Here is a 17448-nt window from a genome sequence, read left to right as displayed (position 1 = left end):
CTGGGAATGGGATGGGGCAGGGTGAGGAGGCTTTTTTTCAGGGGGCAGGGGGCAGTCACTGTGGCCCTCACATGGGGATTCCTTGTCTGCACAGGCAGCCCTTGACCCCCAGCCAGCCTGGCAGGGGAAGCTGAGAGACTGCTGGGCAGTGGGGTGCAGGAGGGCTGACATCACACTACTGGGAGCTCCAGCCTTGGCAGCACTTATAAGTTGTGTGACCTTGGCAGTGCTTTGCTGTTTGGGCTTCAGTTGTCTTATCTGGGAAATGGGCATACTGGTTCAAGTATTGGCCTCAGAATAATGCCAGGAATGTTAAGTGAAACCCCACTTCAAGTCCAGAGCACAGGAAGTACTCAGTACATGGCCTCTGTGGTTTGTATGGCTGTGGGTGTTATTAGAGGTGTTGTTAGGACTTTGGGCTAAAATTCTCAGTTCCTCATGCTCCCAAGCCGTGGTAGGACAGTGCTTCCTGGACAGCTTGTGGCAGGTGGAGTCACGTGATGAGTGCTTGCCAATGAGATCTGTGTCTCTCCCAGGTAGAGCATTTCTCTGCTCAGAGAGGCCAGAACTCTCTCCCTAGGCAGCCCAAGATGTGACTGTTCAGTGAGCGGAGGCTCCCTGTCAACTCAATGGATGTGCAGTGTGCACGGAAAACAAACCTTTGTTGTTTTAAGCCCTTGAAATTTGAGGGTTTTGTTACAGCTGCAAAGCCCATCCTGACTGTTGGGCATATTATCCGAGTGTGACCCCTGTCAAAGGCCCGCACAGAGCGAGGGGCTGCAGAGGGGACCTGGCAAAAAAAGAGACTTCATGACTGACCTACTTCTAGAATTGTTCTACTCAGACTCTTACTCTCTCATTCACCTTCTCACTGATTTGTGTACTTCATTCGTTCATTCACTCGTTCAGCAAATATCTCTTGAGTACCTGTTTCGGAGGCCCACAGGAGCCCACAGGATGGTGGGGAGCTGGAGATTGTTCTGCAGAGTAACAGGGCATGGCCCAGAATGGGGTAGGGCTGGCCTCCCTTGCGGGGCTCAGAGGTGAGGCACAGAAAGGGCAGGGTGGGCGTCAGACTTGCAGAGCCCCGCAGAGGGAAGGAACGAGATTCAGGGCAGTGGGTCCTGCTTGAGCATAGGCTGAGAAGTGGCAGACACCTGGGCAGTTGGGTCTGGCCAGCAGAGATGGGGCCAGGTAATGGCCAAGCTGGAGGGAGACTTTGCCCTTTGGGTCAGTGCTCTGAGCTCAGCAATGAGGAGGAATCATTGGTAAAAGGAAAGACAAGTGGTTGGAGGGAGGGAGACCAGATTGCAGGCTGGGCTGAGGCGCAGATGCAGGAAGAGCTCAGGCCTGGGTGGCCAGTGGTTGTGGGCAGCGCCAGTAGCCTGCGGGAGTGGTGGGCCAGACAGACACACCACACAGTGCCTGGGGACAGTTTGGGAAATCAGGGTGGAGTCGGTGTCTGAGTGATGGCCCGGGGAGACGTCCAGAAGGCAGGTTGGCTGGTGGACTGAACATTGAAGAAGATGAGAACCACCCTCCCACCTAAGAACAAACCATTAATTTGGGGGTGAGGCCTAAGCTGAGAGGGGGTGGCATGTGTTTCTTCCTTGTGCCTTCTTAGGAAAAAAAAAAAGAATCGAAACTTCTGCAAGGAAGACTTTTTTTTAAAAAAGATTTCACCATTCAAAGGGAGGCTTTCCTGTCTTGAATAATGGTGTGTTTCACTCATTCCACACACACTTACTGGGCCCCTGCCATGTGCCGGGCCCTGTTCTAGGTGTGCAGCAGTGAGCGAGCAAAGCAGCGATCCCTGCCCTGGTAGAGCTTCTGTTCTGGTGAAGGGCTATACAGGGTGTGAGAAGGTGGTAAATGTACTGAGGAAAAACACAGCAGGGAAGAGTCTCAGGAGTCAAGAGATATTTGCAGTTTTAAACTGAGGAGTCAGAACAGCCAAAGACCTGAGGGAGGTAGGCAAGCCGTGCGGCTGTCTAGCGGCAGGGCACCACGGGCGGAGGGAGGGGCTCGGCAAAGGCTCCGAGGCACAGACCTGCTTCGCAGGTTGCAGAAATGGTGAAGGGGCCAGTGTGACTGCAGTAGGGTGAGAGAGAGGGTTCACGAGAGGCCTTTAGGCCACGGCTAGGACTTAGCTTTCATCCTGAGTTGGGTGGAAGCCACTTGAGGCCTGCCCTGAGCAGGTTCAGGGACTCACGGGCTCCTGGGGACTTGAGAGGCCAGACAGAGCATGGAGATCAGGGGAAGGTTCCAGGGCCCTCAGGCACTGCAGCCCGACCCAGGCCTCCGAGGCTGCAGCTGTGTGGGTCAGGCAGACCCCATCCCTCCAAAATGGAGGAGTAGGCATGCTGACCTCTCAGGCCTTGCCCCTGCCACCCCTCTGCTCCGTCCCTTTTGCTGCCCAACTGCCTCCCCCTAGTGACCCCTTAGCCTGTGGGTCCTCTCCAAGAATGTACGGCCCTGGAGGTGGCAGCAGGGTTGGGTGGGGGGCTCTCCTTGATGAACTCTGGGAAGCTCAGTAAGCCTCTTGTTTCTCCAACAATGCAAGTACCCTTCAGCCGAGACTGGATGGAGGAGCTCACTTCCACATTCTCCGGTCCAGTCCTCCCCTCTGGGCTGCTCTCAAGAGTGAGGCTGGGGCCCCAGTGAGACCCCCCCACCACAGTGGACAACAGAAGGGTGAGATCTTAGTGCTCCTGGGGTCTCTCCCCCTCCTTTCATGGCTGCTGTGACCTCCCCAGGCAGCTTGCCACTTACCACATTTGGCTCAGGGACCCTTCATATGCCTGTGTCCCCACCCCCCAATGGTGGCCTTTGCTTACCCATACACTCTCCTCTAACAACTGAGGGACTCTGGACAAGGTGAGGGGCACAGTACAGTGGCCCAGCGTCTAGAGACCAGGTGCCTGCCCGGGCCGTGTGCCAGTTAACTGACTGGAGCCTGTTCTCTGTGCTCAGAAGCTTAAGCCCGCATGGAAACAACCCAGACACCCCAGCTTTGTACTGGCTGAGCTGAGGATCTGGCCCTGTGCCGGGGGACCCTGCTGCCACCATTTCAGGTACAAAGGGGGCACTCTATGTCAGGGTTCCCTGCGGGCTGCTGCCAGAGGCAGAGTAGGCCAGCCACCCTGTCTTCCTGGTGGGAAGCGAAAGGGGCTCCTACTGGAAGAAGGGCCCGAAGCCTGGGGCTTCGGGAGCAGGGCAGGGAGCAGCCCAGAGCCGCTGTCAGGATAGTGACCATGTGTGGAGGGCCCGGGCCGTCCTGGAGGAGGCAGCTGGGTCTGAGCAGGGGAGAGGTGGGGCTGGGGGCTGACTGGGGCTCTCAGACTGCATGCTGCCTCCTCCTCTGCCTCTGTGCTGTCCACAGGTGGTGTGTTGGGGGCAGGCTCCTTTTGGTCTCTCCCTGTGTTGGTCTCTCTCACACACTCAGAAATGCCCCTCCCTGCCCCCAGGTGCCCACGGCCCTGACTTCCTTCTCATCACCCACCCTCCAGAGGCCCTACCCACCTTCTGGCCTTCAGCTCTGGTTACCACTGTCCCATTGTGCCTGTAAGCCGACCCTCCCTCCGCCACCCCAACATGCAGGCCACTGTGGGGTGTTCCGGTCCTAGCCTGCAGAAGCTGCCAAGCACCCTCTGGCTGTCCCCCAGGTCTCCTTCCTCCAGGGCCCTGGGTCTATTCCCCTCCCCCACTCCCACATCCTTCCAAGCTCCTGGCCTCACTGCAACCTTGATCTGCCTTTGCCAGCCCAGCTACGGCCTCCAGGCCTGATCTGTGACCTACTGGACACTGCCTGGGCTATGTGAACCGAATCCTAGTAGTAGGTCCAAAGCAATGTGTGAGGGCATGTGCATGGGAGAAGCCTGGAGCTTTGCTCCCAGTCTTAGCAGTCTGTGCTCAGGGCATGCACATGTATGGGTGCAGCCACCAGGGCGGGGAGCCAGAGAGAATGACAGAGGCCAGGGCAGGCAGTTCCAAAGCTGGTGTTTCAGGAGGAATTTCTCTTGTACACACACTCACTCCTGGATGCCAGCCTGCTGCGGCGGCACACACACACACACACACACACACACACTCAGACACACGGGCACACCCGCACACCCTGCTAAGGCATGTTCTTGGACACCCACACCCCCTTCTCATGCCCTCCACTGCCAGCCAGCCCTTGGCCATACGGTCAGATACACACTTGCTCTGGGGCTCTGAGGACACAAGAGCACATACAGACCCACACACACAGGGACTGGGCTGTTGCATACACCCACCAGTCAGCGGTGGAGGCACAGTGACGGTGACTCAGAAGCCAGCTCTTCACGGAAAAACAGCCACTGACTCCTGGGGAGCTGTCCTGTGAGCACACACATGCATGTTCACCCCCCTTCCCCCGCCGCAGCCAGAGGCTCCCTCCTCACTGCCGGTGTGGGGGTTTCTCCATTTTTCAGCAGGTCTCCTCCCCTACCCCCAGAGCCAGGGTCCATCCGAGGCTCTCCTCCCATTCTGGACCTCTCTCTGCCTGGGAAAAGCCTGTACAGGCTGGCCTCAGTACAGGCCTTGATGGCCCTGGGCTGAGGCCGGCAGCCGGCCTGGGCCCTGGGATTGGCATGAGGTGTCTGCCTGTGCTTTGGCCACTGCCCACCTGCACCTGGCAGATGTGCCTTTGTCCCCTGTGCCTGCTGAGGGCGTGCCTTTTCCTCATTTCCAAGGTGGGAGACCTGAGACAAGGAAGTGGGCAGAGGTTGCTTCAAGGACATTAGGGTACATCTTCCCTCTCAACCCTGTCCCTGCCTCACTGGAGACTGACAGTCCCCTCAGAAGCTCATGCACCTTGCAGGTGGGGTCTTTCAGGGTTATTTTCTCCAGAGGCCCAGAGAAGGCAAAGGCCTTGCCCAAGGTCACACAGCAAGTCCATGGCACAGACTGACCAGACACTTACTCCAGAGCTCTCCTGGTGGGGGCCCCAAGCATGCATGAGAGTGGGAGAGCAGGCAGTGGGAGGAGCCAGGGCCAGGTTTGCATCCAGCCTCCCTCTCCCCTCTGCCTCCCTCCTCTCCCTCCCTGGGTTTGTTTGGAGAATGACTCACAGGAATGCAGCGAAATCCTGATGGATGGGAAGGCACGGCCCAGGAAGCACCAGAAAACCTCCCCAGGGTGGGGGGCAGGGCTGGGCTGTGCGGTCAGAGAGGCTGCTGATTTGGGAGGCCTGGGTGCAGGTGGGACTGAGGCCTCAGGAGAACACTGCCCACCATGGAGCCCCTCCTTCCCCAGCGTGGGTGCGCACGCACGCGCACACTCACACACCCAACTGCAGCCGCTCCTGCCGCTCCTGCCGGGGCTCCAGCCCTCCCGCCTTCTCTCTGGGCCTGTGTCCCCGCTGCAGGCCTCCCCCAGCTGTTCTCTCATCGTGCCTCTGCGCATCACCCGCACTGGCGCACTCAGGTGATTAACAAGTGTGTGCGGGCACTGTGACTCAGTTGGACCATTCTAGGCGCATGTGTTATCCCTTAATTCCTCCTGGCTCTCAGGGTGGGTGCTGTTCATTCAGTTCTTCAACAAAACTTCCCAAGGGCCTCCTTGGCCTGAGTGAGCTGGGGGCGGGGGAGGTCATACCCCTTTCCTCTCCTAGCTCACAAGATACGTCCAGGCCCCTGGACAGGCCCTAGGGAGCCTCTTAGAAGACAAGGATAAAGTTGAGAGCAGGCACAGGGCACAGTGGCTGCAAGGGGTGACAGGGAGCTTGGTGAGCCTGGGAAGGAAAGGCAGGTAAGAGGTGGGCTGGGTCAGGCACGGAGCATCCACAGGGGAGGACTCCAACCACTCCTGGAGGGAAGCCGTCCCCCTGGGGGGCACATCTGGGTGTCTCTGAGGGGCAACAAAACATTCCCCTCCTAGGACCTCACAGCCTCCTGCCTGTGAAGGGCCCACCTGGCAGAGGCAGCCCTCGACCCCAGAGCCAGGGCACCAGTGCCCCCAGGCCCAGCCCTTCAGTGCCTGCTGATGGTCGTCATGCAGGTGTGCAGCCCTGGATGGCCAGAGCTGTGTTTTCAAGAGAAGCAGGAGTTTGGATTTTTGTGTGACCGCCCCTGGTTCAATTAATAAAAGGCACAGCGGTTTGAACTGAGTATGTGCACAGGCAGGGGGCTGCCAGTTCACAATATCTGATCTGTGAGGGCTTGGGTTTGCATTGCTCCTTGCATATTGTTTATATTACTGGAAACAGCACAAATATTCAATGAGGTGTAACTCTGCACTGGGTGTGAACAAGACATTGAGTGACAGAACTGCCATCTTAGTGGGGAGAAGTCAGGGGACAGAGGGTCTGTCAGGTGACAGTGTTATGGAGAAGAAATGGGGCTGCAGAGCTTGGGGGCAGGGAAAGCTGGGTGGACGATGGGAGAAGAATGCTCCAGGGAGAAGGGGCGGCCTTGGAGCCTGCTGGCTGTTCGAAGAGCCCCACTTGGCCAGAGCAGAGGGAGCTTCAGTGAAAGTGGGAAGATCCGAGGCCATAGGCAGCAGGGCTCAGAGTGCACAGGGGACTGGAGGCCCAGGTGTGAGTTTGGTCTTAACTCCTGTGTGAGGTGGGAGCCGTGGAGTGTTCTGAGGGAGGGGAGGATGTGGCCCCACTTGGGCTTTGGCAGGCTCCCTTTGGCTAGCACAGGGGCTGAAGGGGACAGGGGTGGGCACAGGGAGGCTGGGAAGCGGCGACTACGCTCACTGGGCAGTAGTGGCGGCTGGCAGGGCCTGTGGTGTGGGGGAGAGTGGGCAGGGCTGCTCACGGGGAGAGGCTCCTTTTGTAGAGGAGGCAAAGGTTCTGAAATTAGGTGGTGGTGGCTATAGTTGCACAACTGGGTGAATATACCAAAACCACTTGAAAAGGATGAATTGTATCTCAATAAAAAAAAATTAGAGCCCACCAGGATTTCTAACCAAAATAGATGCACACAGAGAAGATGGGAGGCAATAGCAACCGTCACCGGGAGAGGAGGGGCCTGGATTCCTTTCTTCCTTTGCACTTCTGTATATGTTCCAACTTTAAAGACTACATGTAGGTATTCCTCTCTATAAAATGAATGCTTTGTGACCCGGTGGGAGGGTGGGCAGGAAACTGATTCGGAGGCGCGGTCGCTCCCACCCGCCGCAGCTCTGGAGCTCTGTCTGCGGGGCTGTTGCGGGGCAGGGGCCCCTGCTCTGGCCCCCAGCACAGACCTTCCGCAGCCATGGCCCTGCTCACAAGGCTGCAGAACTGGGGGTCCCACCGGCCCTCCCCTGGGTAGTGTCCGAGCTGTCTGCCTGACTTTTCCACCCTAAGACCACCTCCCTCAGCTTGCACCCCTTGGGCCACTGGTCACTCACTGCCGCCCAAGGCAGCTCGTTCATTCCATTTCTGGGCAGCTGTGCCTGCCAGCGAGCTCTTCCTTATATGGAGGTGAAATCTGTCTTCCTTTTGCTTCTACCCTCCTCAGCTCCTGCTCTGAGCCCCAGTTCCTGGGTCTGTAGCAAGAGCACCAGGCCCCTCCTCACCCCAACCCTCACTTGGCCTCTAGGGGCTGTAAAAGGACTCAGGGACTGATCGCCCAGAGCACACGTGTGTCTCGTCATTGGACACGGGGGGCAGAGTGTGGAGCGGGCCTTCACCCCAGCAACACAACCACGTGGCGTTTCCAAATTAAACGTCCAGACCAGCACCATGAAGTCAGGGTTTCATACTTGCCCCAGAGGTGGGAACTCAGCTCTCCATGGGCCAGGAGGGAATGATGACCCCCAGACTAACCAACACTTGTCGAGAGCTCACAATGTAGCAAACCCCGGTGGCTTTCACCTACCAGTTTCCATCCGTCCTCAACACCACCTGGCCCTGCTGTCCTCCCATTTTAAAAGTGAAAACACTGAAGCCCTGGCTGGCGTAGCTCAGTGGATTGAGCGCGGGCTGGGAACCAAAGTGTTGTAGGTTTGATTCTCAGTCAGGGTACATGCCTGGGTTGCAGGCCATGGCCCCCAGCAACCGCACATTGATGTTTCTCTCTCTCTCTCTCTCTCTCTCTCTCTCTCTCTCTCTCTCTCTCTCAAAATAAATAAATAATCTTAAAAAAATAAAAGTGAAACCACTGAGACTCAAGTGTGATGGGAGGCAGCTAGGTGTGGCTCTTGCCACACAATTTGGGAGTTGTGTGGGTTCTGTACGAAAACTGACCAACCAGCAACCTCTCCCCACAGCAGGGATGGGAACAGGACTGGAAGGACACACTGACTGTGGTTGGTTGGACCTGGCTTTGGCCCGCTCAGTGAAGGACCCTCATAGCTGCTCTCACAGATGCCTCTTCTGGTCTCAGACTGTGAGCTCTTTGCTAAGTTTAGGGAGAGAGACATTACATGGCTTAGAAGTCTGCTTTCCTGCCCATACCACACCCCCTCCGCCAACGCCTCCCTGGGAGCTTAAGCAGGAGCAGAAGCATTAGCCCTCTTTACAGCTGTGGCAACTGGGCCCAGAGAGGGCATGGAGCTTCCTGGGGACACACAGCCAGGATGCCACAGAGCTAGGCTTGCTTGGGGGGATGGCAGGGCAGCATCTTTCCTGGTTTAGGGTGTATGGGGAGGGAAGGAACCATGACCTCATCTCCCAGGTGGGTGGCTGAAGCCAGGAGTCTCCCTCTTTTCTCCACACACATGCCTTCCGGGCTGCCCTGAGCTGGGCCAAAGGCCTAACAGGGAACAAGAACACCTTTGTGAGAAGTTCACAAGGCAGGGCAGGGGCTCAGGCTCGACACGAAACCACTCCGGCTCATGCCTCTCTCCTCTGCTCTTTGAGCCTCAGTTTTCACATCTCTAAAATGGGCAAAGGACACCCACCTCAAAGGACTGCTGGGAGGACCCCCGGGAAGTGCTTGGCAGAGTTAACACTCTCTTTATCTTTGTGTGCCACCCCCACGACCCAGGGAACCGTCACCTGGGTTCCATTAGGGAATTTTGGGATGAAGCCAAACCAGAGGGAAAAGTACAAACACAAGAATCTCCCCCTCCTCCCTTCCTCTTCCTTCTTTCCCCTACCCCTGTCCTTCCCTCCCTCTCCCCTCTCCTCCCCATACATACACTTAGTAAAAATCCACACAGCACAGTGAATGTCCCACCCCAACCCTCCTTTCGACCAGCAGTTTTCTTCTCATCCTTCAGAGGTAGCCCCTGCAGACCCAGGCATCCCCGCCTAGGAAAGGCTTCCCATCAGAACGGCCCCTGAGACTCAGGGACTTCCCTGCCCCCACCCCCACCCTGAGGCTGAGCCTCCTTCTCTCTGGTCCCAGGAATGGAGGCTCCCTGAGCAGAGAGGGAGCTGGCCAACCCTGCCCAGGTCCAGGCAGCAGCTGAGTGGTCAGGGGGACTTGAGGGGTCCTTACCAGTCTGGGGCTCAGGGCTGGGGGCCAGAAGCCCTAGATTAGCTGGCATCCATAGTACTGCCAGGTGGGGGCAGGGCAGGGGCTGCGGGGCTCTGAGCTGAGCTGGGAAGGGGCTGGAGGGGGTCCTATGAGGAGTAGTTGAGCCACCCGAGACCCCCGAGTTCCCGGGAGCCAGTGGTCAAGGAACCCAGGACTGGAGGCAGGTGTGTGTGTGTGTGTGGGCACGTGCAAACACTCTTCCCCAGAGGGGTCTGTGCATGTCCCTGTGTCTGTGCACATGTTAGCACACGTGTGTCATCTCGTGAGTGTGTGAACACACAGTGTGCCAGGTAGTTCCCCCTGGGGGAGTGTGTGTTCACGCCTGTCTTGGTGGCTCCTATCTACTGTGACAAGGGCTTCCCTGTGAAGCCAGGGCTTAGCAGCAGCCCTGAGTTTGGAGGAGAGGGAGCGACGCTAGCCCTCCCTTCTCGTGGGGTTCCCCTCCTGGCAAGCAGAGGAGGCTGCTGGGGCCAAGGGAGGGGCCCGAGGGTTCACCAGCCTCTCAGAAGGAGAGGAAGAGGAGCAGGGATGCCATCATTCCCATTCTCAGGTGCCTGGGGACCCACTGGGCCTGGGTCGGAGGGGCTGTGTGGCCCCGTGAGAATGGGTGGGGGTGGGGCCAGACTGTGCTCTGTGTGGTAGCCCTGAGTGTCTCAGGCCGAGTGTGTCTCTGCGCGTGTGCCTGTGTGTGACGGTCTCGGGCCGGACCCATGGGTCTGATCATGGCACAGGCGCAGGTCTGTCTGACTCGGGCTGTGTCTGTGTGTGTGTCTGGCCTGCTCAAGCTGGCCCAGGCATGGGGACAGTACCGGGGGCCTGGGATCTCCTCCGTCACCGTGTGGCCCTGAAGTCTCAGTGCAGACTGTGTTCAGGGCTGATGGTGCTGCTCATCTCAGAGCTGGGGTGGCTCTTAGCCTCCGACAGGGTCCCTGGTGGCCTGGTGGAATGCATCCATGAGATGGTCACACAGTGCTCCTCCGCCAGCGTCGGGGTTCAGGCTCAGACTGGGCCTGGAGTCAGAGGTCTATCTGTAGCAGGGGCCAGATGTCCACAGTATGTGGCTAGAGACTACGGCTGGGGCCGGAAGTTCATTCATGGCAGAGGGCAGGGGTCAGTCAGTGGCCGGGGTCAGGGGTCTGTCTATATTGGCACAGGGGAGTGGATAAGCCTCAGCCACACCAATGCTCAACTTCTCGGTAGCTTCCAGGCCAAGAGTGTGGGTTTGAACCCTGGGCTGTACCTCAAAAGGTGGGGGCACAGGCCCCTGTGGGCCTTGCTGGGTGCCACACAGGCTGTGGCTCTGTGAATGGCTTCTATGGCTGTGACATGATCCCAGCCAGGCCAGATACGCCAGGCGTGGGTGACCTTGGTCATAGCCCAGAACAAAGGGGTGTCCTCTGGCCAGAGAATGCAGAGCAGGGGCAGTGCCACCCCAAACCTGGAGGATGCAGGCGGGGATCCCTATGCACCCCGCTCCTGGTGCCACCCCTTCAGGTCTCACTGGAGCCCTCCCCTCTCCTCACCCATTTCTTCTTCCTCATTTGCTCCTTTTCTCCTCAGTTCTCCCCTCATCTCTCACCCTCCTCCCCCCTCTCCCCATCTCTCTGTCTGCCTTCTTTTCCAGCTGTCCTCTTCTTTCCATTCATTCCAACCCCACCCCCCCACACCCCAGCCCTTCTTGCAGACACAGCACTCTGAACCTAGGGCCTTGCCTCCTCCTAGCTCAGAGACACACGTTCAACATCCTCCAGGGCACTCAGATGCTGAGAAAGAGAGGTGAATGCCAGTGGTGGCAGGGTGGGGCCTGCAGGCTGCCCTGGCATGGGCAGGGGGGCCACAGGGACGAGCAGGGAGAGGTCACAGAGAGGTTGAGATTCCTCCTCTGGAGCCCAGCCCAGAAAAGAGGGTCCCTAGAGAGTGGGTCTGGCCTGTTGGAGTCTGAAGTTGTATGACCTCATCTGGTGGTCTCCCACGGTCTAGTAAAGAAGGATGGACAGACAGATGGCAGAAAAAGCCACAGGCAGTAGAGATCAAAGGTTGTGCAGATCAAAGGCAGGCAGCAAAAGAAGTGGTCTCAGTCCCAGGCGTTGGTGGGCAGAGTCCAGCCCATCCCTTCTGGGGCTGAGGGCCAGGCCCAGGCAGAGATGGCGATGTGCCCCACCCGTACCCAGGGCCGGAGAGGTAGATGCCAAGCAGCTTCTCTTGCCCAAACTTGGGCCAGAAACTAAATAGGTAGATTTCAGATTTTCCTCTGGCCTCTACTGCCATCCCCTGGGGTGGGAGCATGGGGGACAAGACATACCAGCTGTTTGAAAATGTTGTAAAAATTTAAGGGAACTTGGGTGTTCATAATCCTGATGCTCTACCACTGCCCCCAGCTAAAACATCAAGTTCTTTGCTTTCAAAGAAAAACATTTTCTCAAGTGTTTAGCTCCCAGTCTCACGTGGTGTCCCAGCTCTCAGGAAGTGCTGGGCACTAGAGCGTGTTGGTGGGGGAGGAAGAGGAACAGGGTGGAATTGCTTAGTAACCATGCCAGTGCAGGAGGACAGGCACTGTTGGTTTTGTTCACTGCTGTCTCCCTGGTGCCCCGACAAGGCCTGGCACTTGGTAATTTGCAAGGGAGCGATTCGCAAACCGGAAGTTTGTGCAGCCGATTCACTCATTTGGTCTGGGAGAACAGTAAGAGTCATGGGGGACAGAAGGCAGACAGGGCCCCTGGCCTCTGACCTGGCCCAACATGTTCCTAAAAAAGGGAAACTGAGGCTTGGAGTGGGAAAGTGACTTGACAGGTCACCCAGTGATGACCCGAGCAGGGCACTGTTCCCTGCACCTCCCAGAGAAATATGGCCTCTTCAGCAGCTAAGCTAACAGATTGGCCCCAAGGGCACTAACCTATCAGAGGGGCGGGGTCAGTCCTTCCTGAGCAGGCGCCCTCCCAGCAGCCCTGGGAACCTGCCCCAGATCATTCACCGTGGAAGGACCAGGTGGTCACCGCAGCTCCATCCTTCTGGTTCCTTGGGATAGATGTATCAGCTGAACCTGTCAGCCCTGCCTCCAAATCCATCCAGAATCTCATGCCTTCTCAGCTGTCTGTGGCCCCCTCCCTGGCCAGGCCCTGTCACTGCCTGCTTGGACTTGTGCAGAGGTCACCTTTGTGGCCTGTTCCCACCCACCCCCACCTTCATTCCTGCCCTGGTACCACCCCAGTTCTCTTTACAGCAGCCAGGGGGATACTGTGAGGACCTCAGAGAGGTCATGTCCCTACTGTGCTCAAAATACTGCAGAGATGCCTCATCTCACTCCCTTGTCACCTCTCTGCCCTTACCTCTTCCCACTCACCCACTGCTCTCTCTGTTCCAGCCACACCGCCCTCTGCCGTTCCTTGAGAAGTCCCGCCCTGTTCCTGCCTCAGGGCCTTTGCACTTGCTGTTCCAGGAAACTGCACAGTTTCTCCCCAAGTAGCTGCCTGCCTCACCACTTTAGTCTTCCAAGTCTGTTCTCAAATGGTTTCAAGTGTGAGTTCCCTGAGCCCCCAGTGTAAGAACAAAGCCCTCCCCAAGTCCCCTTCCCTGGCTTTTTTTTTTAACAACACTGTTCCACCTAAATGTAACATACTACATAATTTACTCATTCATTTGTTTGTTGTCAGTATCACAGCTTTTAGAAAGACTGGAAATTTTGTCTCATTACTAGCTCCAAATCCTCAACACTTAGAACAGTGCCTGGAACATAGTTGGTGCTCTTAAATGGATGAATATTTCTGCTAGACTCCAGCTGTGACCTTGGGCAAGTCCACTGTCTGGACCTCAGTGACCCAGTCTCTGAAATAGGAAGGGTGGCTGATCTGAGGCAGAAAGACTAGAAATCACTGGCTGACTACTCCACAAACATGTGGAGTAGACGTTCCGCCTGCCTGGCCCCCTCTGACCCCAGGGCTTCATTCTTGCAAGTGAGGGGCCTGATGCCCTGTCTTCTCCTTGGAGAGCACAGAGCCCCAAGGCGAGGAGGGCCTGCGGTGACCAGACCAGGCCTGAGCTTGGACACAACATCTGGATCTCAGTGGCACCAGCCTGGTCTGATGGGTAGAGTCCAGGCACCTGAAGTCCGAATGCCTCTCCACCTGGGTGGCCACTGGGTAACCCCTGTCCCTGGTGGCCTGTCATTGAGTCCAACACCTGGCAGCCCAGCTGACCTCTTTGCCTGCCCTCCTGAAGCCCATGTCTGGGGTCCCCCCTGCTCCTGTTTGTTGTTTAACCCTAGAGTAGCATTCGGACACATACTTTGCATGAAAACAGCTACTCAGATAGGCCAAAAAGGGGTACCGTGTCCAGGCCCAGGCTGTCCTGAACACAGCCACACCTCACCAGGAACACTGGGCCTTTGAGTCCCGTGAGCACCCTGCCCTGCCCCATAGAACTCTCCCACCAGTCAACAAGGGGGGTGGATCCCCTCTCCCCGCTTGGCCCAGACTAGGAATCCTATGGTGGGTGGTGTAGTCAGACCGCTGGCCTGAGCAGGGATCTTGCCAGCCAGGCAGCATCCCCTGCTGGCGGTCCCCTGGGTATTTATGGAGCACCTGCTGTGTGCACGTGCCCCCACCGTGGTCCCATGGAGTCCTGCCAGTAGAGTCTGAGAGAACAAGCAAGGGTTTCAGGGCCACGCATACCCAAGCTTGAACCTGGGCACTACCACTTTCTTCACTCACTGGCTAAATGCGTATTGAGCACCTGCTCTGTACGAGGCAGAGGTGAGAAAAAATCTCTCCGGAAACTTAGCCAGGGAGGGATCAGATTGTCCTGCTGGGTGTTCTCCAGGAGCCCTTCCACGGCTCTAAGCCTGGGTCTCTCCCCTCAGAGGTGGGCAGATCCTCGCTCGGGGGGCCCCCCTAATGACCCTCCAACATAACTCTCATAGAAGGGTCCTGGCCAGGTAGGGGCTTCTGTCCCCCTCTGGCAGTTGTGGATCTGAACACCCTACCTCCCCGACCCCTGCCAGGAACGACAAACGCAGAGCGCCCAGAACAGATGCAGGGCTCCGTTCTCCTTTGGGATAAGCCACCCACCACCATCTCATTCCCTCGGACCCCTAGGACATGTGCCCGGAATCCTGAATCTGTGAAACACACTCCCTGAGTGACCTCTCATGAGTCACATGACCTGTCTTTGCCCAGGTGTCCTCCATCCCCAAACACCCCTCTTGTTCTTTAAAGGGGCTGTTGTTTCAAAGAAGAGATAGCCCCAGGCTGGGTCATGTTCACAGGAGGAGGGCTGGGTCAGCCTCATTCATTCATTCACTTATATATTCATTCACAAAAACTTACGGAATGTGTGTCAGGCTCCATTGCAGGTATGGAGGGCATTCCAGTGAGCAAAGAGACAAAAACAAATACAAAATACACAACTAAGTAAATTAAGTGGTGCGTTAGAAGCTAGGGAAGGCATTCTAGGCAGAGGGACCAGCAAGTACAAAGGCCCTGAAATGAGAGTGTACCTGTAAATTCACGGGACAGTGGTATGGGGGGTGGGAGTGAGGTCAGAGTGGTGGCAGATTTTGTGGGGTCTCAACAACTGTATGGACTTTTTTCTTCTTCTGGTCACCCTGAAACCAGGGAGGGGGTGGGAGCATATCTCTGCCCTCCCCAAGGGAAGGTGGCAAACATTGCCATCCCAAAAGTCCCACCTGCCAGCCTTGACCTTGTGGGTGTCTGCACAGAGGAGGTGGCTGAGTCAGGATGTGAGAGGGAGAGTCTGAGGCTGAGGGTCAGGCAGCACTGTGACGGGTTATAGATCATAGCCATCACAGCCATAGTTTATGGCTGGCTCGGTGGTCCCCAGCAGGGATTCGGGCTTTTTTTGTCTAATGGTGCACACAGAGTGGGCCTCTCCTGGCTCACCCAGCTGGTTTAGGACTAAGGGACCCTGGTCCCCAGGTCAGACTAAGCAGTCTGCCTTTTAAAGTCTGGAACCCCAGGGCGGAGCTGGGCTGCCCAGGGCCTGCTGGCTGCGGGTAGGTGCTCGCAGTCGGTCAGCCCCTTTGTTTCTGCCACATCCTCACCAGGTGAGCCAGGGGTCAGTCAGCCCAGAGGGCCATTTTGGGTCCATTTCTGGGAGAGAGGGCTGCTCTTTGTCCCTGGGCAGCCACACTCAGGAGTCTGGACACTCCAGGCCTAGCAGTAAGATATTGATTCCTTGGCAGAGGGAACAGCATGTGCAAGGAAACAGTGAGGCTCTGGGCATTGGAATTGATCAGGTCTGAGCTAGAGCTCAGGATTCTGTTTTTAGTTTCCCAGTGGACACTCTTTGGGATTGACTCCTCAGGCCACTGGAGCACTAGTGCCACCAGTGCCCACGTAACCCTCAGCCAAGAACCTGGAGGCACAACAACCCTTTCATGAAACCCCTTTCTGCTTCCCCTCCCCCTGCCCAGAGGGTTCTGGACTGAGGGAGGCACTCAGATGGTGGGGTGCAGAAGTGCTGCCTGTAGCCACCCTCCTGTAGCTGCCTGACAGCCAAGGGCCTCAGTGAAGCCAGGGAAGGGGTAGGAGGAAGGGGGCCCCCAACCCATGTATGGAGCCGTTAGTAGGGCAGGGTGGGGGTTGGGAAATGAGGAGAGGGCTTTGGTGGATCTCTGAACTGCAAAACCTGCGCTCCTCCCCTCTTACCAGAACAGAGAGGAGTCTGAAAGGGGAAGCAGAGGTGAGGGCTGAGGAAAATGAGAGAGAGCCAGGTCTGACAAGCCTGTGTGGTCCGTAGCTCAATAATCAATAATGATGATCGATAATAGAGTAGACCCACGACAGGTCAGACATGTGTCTGGGGAGAAGGGTGGGTGGATGAATGAATAAATGCCTGCATGGGCAGTGAGCAGCCCTAGCAAGGCGCTGGCCAGGCCAGCGCTCAATCACAGTCCCTGGGCGTCTGTGCCCTACTGCACATTCAGAACCCCACTACTGCGCCTGCTTAGGGTGCAGAATTCCATGCCCCCGGGGCTCTGGAGCTGTTGTCTGTGGCGGCTCTAAGACTGGGACAAGGAGGGGCCGCGGCAGCGGTGCGGGGCTCCACGTGCCAGCCTTTAGCGCGTCTGGCTGGGCCATCCCTCAGCGGCAGGGGCACCTGGAGGTGCGGGCCACCTTGAAGTCCCCGGCCTGCTCTTCTTTGTCTCGGCCTAGTCCTCCGCTGTCTCCCACCAGGACCCGCCTCTTCAGGCAACCCTCACCACTCCCTTCCAGGCTGCTGCTAGATATCCCCTGTGTCAGCTCCAGCTGCCCCCAGCCCTTAGGCGACTTTCCCAGTCCAGCAGGGTTTTCTAAAACCAGTGCCTCTAGGACCGCGGGGCTCACAAGTGCCAGGATCTCCAAGCTGCGTCTCCGGTGCGGAGAGAGGGGGCGCAAGGATGAAGTCTCCCTCCTTCTCCGCCTTCGCTCTCCCGCCCCTCCTCTGTCACTACTCGGCGCTTTACGCCCTGACCCCATCGCAGCCTGTTCGCATCTTAAGCGGCTTTTTCTGAGGTGGTGGTATCCCTGACGCCACTCGGACCCCTTCCTCCCAACCTCGCCTGCCAGGCCTCAGACCCGCACGCAGAGCACAGCCCCACACAGGATTGCCTGCAGACATACACCACAGCCTCTCGCCAAACCACAGTCCTGCACAGGCGCACTGCCCTTTCCATGCACAGCCCCTTGGCCCCAGCAACCGCAATCCCAATCGCAAACAAGCCCATACGCACACACAACACCCCTCAGACACACTCGAGCCCACGCAGACACAATCCCACACACACAAACCTCATACAGACACAGCCCCGCACAGGCGCAGTCCCACCCACGCAGTCACACCCTCCCCCATAAACAATCGCATAAAAACATGACCCACGCAGGCACCACATCACTCGGTCCCTCAGAGACCCAGAGACACATACATTCACAGCTTGCAGCCATTCACAGCTCGCAGCCAGACCCCTACACCCCATGACATTCACACGTAGGACAGACCAGAAATATACAGCCTC

The 17448-nt window shown here is 57.4% G+C and overlaps 1 protein-coding gene across 3 annotated transcripts in view; it reads left to right on the top strand.

Moving 5' to 3' along the window:
• Positions 1-17448, top strand: part of RAI1 (retinoic acid induced 1) — a 107015-nt gene that overhangs the window by 19612 nt on the left and 69955 nt on the right. The window lies entirely within an intron of this gene.

Source organism: Phyllostomus hastatus, unplaced genomic scaffold, assembly GCF_019186645.2.
Source record: "Phyllostomus hastatus isolate PE091 unplaced genomic scaffold, TTU_PhHast_1.1 phas_scaffold_55, whole genome shotgun sequence".
NCBI lineage: Eukaryota > Metazoa > Chordata > Mammalia > Chiroptera > Phyllostomidae > Phyllostomus > Phyllostomus hastatus.
This window is presented reverse-complemented; position numbering and strand designations above follow the sequence as displayed.